Below are 5,702 nucleotides of genomic sequence, written 5' to 3'. Positions count from 1 at the left end.
ACACACACACACACACACACACACACACACACACACATACATAAGTGCGTGTTTGTGTGTGAATACATTAAATGAAATGACTTATTATTACATATATTGTGTGATCTGGGCTTTAGTTTGGGCATGTTAGCATAGGATACTCTAGTTATGACACAAAGTAGTGAAACTTCTGAGCAATATGACACCAGTTGGGTAATCACCAAAAATAGACGTTCAAATCCAGTACAAGTTCCTTAAATAATTTATTTTCTTTGTCTTTTTCTCTGTTGTGTGTACTTAAATGTCCACCTAAATCAAAGCTTTATCTTCCCTGACAGAGGAGATCAGATGATCAGGGACTAGTATACAGAATTCACCACCATGACTCTCACAAAGGTGTTGATATGTGGTTGCTAAGGTGTTCTCAGTGGTTTCTAGTGTGTTTCTGTATTGCCGAACCCGAAACATTAACATATGACTGTCCACATTTACACGTCAGTGTCTATTCAGTGTTCAGAAACTAGCAGGATAGATACTATTATTCCTGAACAGCAGGAGAGCTATAACATTCCCTCAGCTCATCCTGTGGGTCCGTGAAATGCGATCTTCTGTGTTTCCGCTGCATTCCAGTGCAAGATTCCTCATTACGTCTCGCTCCCGTGGGTCGGCCGGCTCTCAGCCGTGCCCTTTGCCTGATCCCAGACCTACAGCAGTCTGTTTATTCTGCGGTTTCTGAGACATGTGGGGGAAAGCAGCCGACGTGCCAAAGATTTACCAGCTCCGGCATGTCAGCGTGTCATTCTGCATCACCCTGACTGTGTCTGTAAGAGGGAACAAGAGAGAGAGAAAGACCAGATAAACAGAGATAGTGACCCTAAACACGTTAATTGCTGCTTTCTTTGTTTACTCTGCATTTTTCAGTGGCTGATGCCAACATGCCACTCAGGCGTACTTCCTTTAGTCAGTTCTGATTTTTGTAAGATTGTTATATTTATTGAAATAAGAAATAGTACTTCTTCACTTGACACTTAAAGGTTTGGCTTTGTAATAATAAAAAATGTGAACAGTTTTTGATTAAAATGGCTGTATGTTTGTAATTTTCTGTTGTAATACACTAATATTTGTAAGTTTTATGGTTGTTTTAACATCTGGCCAGATGACTACAGTTGACAATTAGCCAGCTGGCTAATACTGGCATATTTACAGTAATGTTAATTAATATGCATTTTCCTCTTAAATAAACGAACTAACTCGAGATTATGCTGATATACAAAATAAAATTGTACAAGATATTTTTTTCTTTATAACCATTGAACGACAGTGACTCGATATTGAACAATTTATCAGCCAATATGACTGTCAATAGTCATTTTTGTTTTCTTTTTTCTTTTACTACTTATATCTTAAAGTTTACTTATTTAATATGACTTTTTATTCATTTAAATCTAAATTTCTTATTTGCTTATTTTAATGGAATATTTCACCAAAAATGTTTTTTTAAATTTGCTTAAAATGTACTCACCCTCATGTCATCCAAGTTGTAGATGAGTTTGTTTCTTCATCAGAACAGATTCCAAATGTATTATTAAGATTATTTTCAAACTGTTGAGTCTTATTGCTTTCTCCAGTGAAAAAGTCATCTTTTCTGAATCAGGAGAGAGATCTGCACAGATCAAGCCAATACAGCTCTAAACAAATATGTGGGTGGATTTTGATGTGAGAGACACCTGGAGATTAACTTTATTACTGGAGGAAGCGTTATTATGAAGTATGGACTTGTTTTTGGCAAGAAGTGATAGTTTGAAGTTAAAAATGCCTTAATGAATTTGTTTCTTACAAACACAAAGTTTTTTGCTTCACAAGACATTAACTGATGGACTGGAGTGGTGTGGATTATTGTGATGTTTTTATCAGCTGTTTGGACTCTCATTCTGACGGCACCCATTCACTGCAGAACATCCATTGGTGAGCAAGTGATGTAATGCTAAATGTGTCCAAATCTGTTCCCAATAAGAAACAAACTCATCTACATCTTGGATGGCCTGAGGGTGGTTTTATTTGCACTATTAGTTTATTGTTAGTATTGTTAGTTTACTTGGCACAGTGTCTGACTGAACAGGCAGTGAGAAATGTGTAACTAGACAGGACTAAAAGCAGTCAGGCGTGACCCTTTGCTAACACTCATGTCTACCCACGACTTCAGAGGAACACAATGTAATCATTACACTAACTAGGACCCTACAAAAACTGATATCCATGAACTGATGAGGCCTTTTCTCAACGAAACTGTCAAACTAGTGAAGAGTAAAAAAAAAAGCATTGCATTGCATGCAATTTTGATCCGCTTTTGAGATCTGTACTGATCAGTGATGTCTCCATGTTTGAATAATTAAGATTTCCCCTCGAAAATACCTATGAGCAATTGCAGGACTGTTAAAGCTGATTCATCATCACCTGACTAGGCACTTGAGAACGGTCCTGTCAAACATGATATCTTACAGAGTATAAATTCAGCTCCACGTGCAAAAAAATTGCATGTCAAAGAAATGTGACACGTAGACGTCAAGCGGTAAGGAGAGCTGGTGATCTGAGGTTGTGGTCGTGGTTTCACACCCGCTGAAACTTCACTTCAGAAAAAACACTGTTGCAGAGGGTGCAAATTATGATTTAGCATTTTACACTTGACAGAGTTTATGACAAGAAATTTCCAGGAAAAACACGTTTCGCATTTAATACATAAGAGCACAGTTCAGTTGAATGATCAAGTTTACCCTCTTTAACTTTGTTATGATGTTCATCTGCTTGTCCAATTTGCTCTTTTTACATTGACTATCACGTTATAGCTATAGACTACACAATCAGACACTACAATAATTTCTTACAATATATTCTGATAAATTTAACATTTCATTACAATGATTTGAGATGAGTGGATGCTTTCAACTGATTTCCTATTGTACTCTCACCAGCTGCACTGCAGTGGTCAAACTTTTTAAAATATAGTGAATTAAGCTACTATCTCAATCATAATGCACAATGTTAACATTTTGAGGTGCATCTCGTTTAGTTAGCAGTAGCCGCCTGCTCAACTGTTCGTCGATTTGTGTTGGATGTTATCTTTGGAATGGAAATATGGATATTTTTTTGTAAACCTCATACTTTTTTGCGACCAATGAGCTTTGTAAAAATCGTCGCATTTCAAAAAGGCGGGGCATAGAGGAGAAACAATAATGTACAGTATGTGGAAAATAATGTGTTTTTTTACTTTAAACCACATAAACACATTTCATTACACCAAATACACCAAATAATGTTCTTTTTAGCAGCATCATATGACCCCTTTAATGTCATAAAGCTAGAGAGCTAAGCCAGTAATAGTATTGACCGTGTCGTGTAAACATGCCTGAAGACGTGGAAAAGAGGGACAAACCGAATCAACTGAGCGAGTCATTTATACCATGAATTTGATCATTTAATTCAGGCAAACAAAACAAAAAAAGATCAAAAGAGCATTTCATCTTCGATTAATGATTAAATTATTTTAAAAAGCATGTATAGTGATGGGTGAAACAGAGCTTTTCGAAACTCTGAATCAGCTAAACCATTGTGTCGCAAAATGATGCACTGTTTTGAAGCACTCCAATTGGATCACTTATGGCGAATAATTTTATATTCAGATCGGGACTTCGGAGCGCAGATCATGAATCATTTGATTCAGATCTGGACTTCAAAGTGGGTATCGTGAATCATTTGATTCAAATCAGAACTTTGGAGCAGGTTTGTGAATCATTTCACAAATTAAATTATTCGCCATCTGTGCTTCAAAGTCTGAAATGATGGTTTGCGATACAAGCTTTGAAGTCCCGAATCATTTGATTTAGATCGGAACTTTGGAGCGGGTTTGTGAATTTTTTTTTATTCATATCAGAACTATGAAGCGGGTTCGTGAATCTTTTAAATCAGGACTACGGAGTGTAAAACAGAAAAAAGTAACTTACAGTCGGACATTGATTGTAATGATTTTCAAAGGGTATAGAATTTAGTAGAGATGCTGTGACATATCTCTACCAATATCCAGTAGCCAACTACAGTAAATTGTCCCTTGCAAAAATTTTGATTAGGCCTAAACAATTAATGTTTGCTGTCTGCCGTTATGTCCACACCAATGCAAAAACTCAAACCTACACCCTTGAGTCAAGCTATTCTTACAGAACACATAATCACTGCCTTTCATCAGCTCACTGTAGTCTTTAGTTTCCACAGTTTGAGCAGAAAGTGTTGAGGGACGCTGCTTTTGTGAGTTTCTCAAATCAGGCTAAAGGAGAGCAGTAACACCGTCTGTGATCTACACACACACACACACACACACACACACACACACACACACTCACTCACTCACTCACTCCTGGTTAATTACAGGGAAGTGAGTGTTAGTGTGACTATGTGAGTGTGTGTGATTAAAGCACGCGGCTGTATCCTAAAGGAAGGGTGCAGGAACGTTTGTGGATGACAGGGCAGAGATACTTGATCAGGAAAACAGCAGCAGGGGCCGGCCAGCGGGCAGATAACGAATCACGGCTCGCGGAGCGTCGGCTGTCAGATCACTGATTGGGACTCTGCCGTCACATGGAGAAGAGCACTGTGTTCTTCACAGAGGAGTTTAGTGATGTTTCCCAAATGCATTGACATCTAAGTCCTTGGATCACTCATAAGTGCAACTTAAATGTTTCTTTCACAGTTTATCAGAGATAAAGAACTGAAAATAAGCTGTTTATACATTTCAATTACTGCAGTCATTTTAAGCTGTGTTTTAGATCAAAAAGATTGGTTATAAAAACTGTTTAAACTCCAGTTTATGCATTTGCAAAAGTTTTGGCCTTAGTTCAGCACTTATGGACCATGCAGACAAAATGCATAATGATGCACTGAAGTTCTGCTTTGTATTGAAACTGCTCAAAATGTAATTTTAAACATGATTTTAAGAACATGCGTTGCAACTTTATCCTGGCAGATGGAGCTTTTTCTTGTAAATTAGGTCAAATCTTTATTTCGCACTATGCTGAAGATGCTCAGCTCAGATGGAGGATTTTAATGGTTAGTAAAATGTGGTGTAAAATGTTAATAATACTCATAATGGCAAACCTTTATTAGAGAAAAATTTGTGTTTTCTTTAAACTCGTCCAATAGTTCAGTTTGTGATTCTAGGTAAACAGAAGAACATGCAGCAGTTTTAATATATAAAAAAGCAAGATATTTAGTTAATCCAGAAATGAAAATTATGTCATTATTTACCTGACCTCTTGCTCTTCCAAAATGTGTCCTTTTGTGTTCCACCAAAAAACAAAAAAAAAAAAATTGGTGCTGCATTTACTTTGAAACAATTTTCAATCAAAAACTGTTAGTAAATTTCACAAATAAGAATGAAGAAACTGCAAGTAACACGTTGAATTAAACGGGACATTTTTGAAGTACTGCAGAAAGACTGGAATAGAATTTTCTTGTAAAATGCACTCCAATATTCTCTATTTTAGTTTCTGACCCACACACATTCAAAAGTTTTTCCTATTTAATGTCTTCTTATAAGACATAATACATGCAATACTGCTATATCTGGAATATTCCTGGCACAGAAACAAACATGTTGTCACATATTCATATTACTTTGATGCCATCCTCAATACATTCACTGTAAAAAAAAAATCTGTGACATTTACGGTAAAATA

This window comes from Sinocyclocheilus grahami, unplaced genomic scaffold (assembly GCF_001515645.1).
Source record: "Sinocyclocheilus grahami isolate Dianchi unplaced genomic scaffold, SAMN03320097.WGS_v1.1 scaffold891.1, whole genome shotgun sequence".
Lineage (NCBI taxonomy): Eukaryota > Metazoa > Chordata > Actinopteri > Cypriniformes > Cyprinidae > Sinocyclocheilus > Sinocyclocheilus grahami.
The sequence above is the reverse complement of the archived record's forward strand: the minus strand, read 5'-3'. Positions refer to the sequence as shown.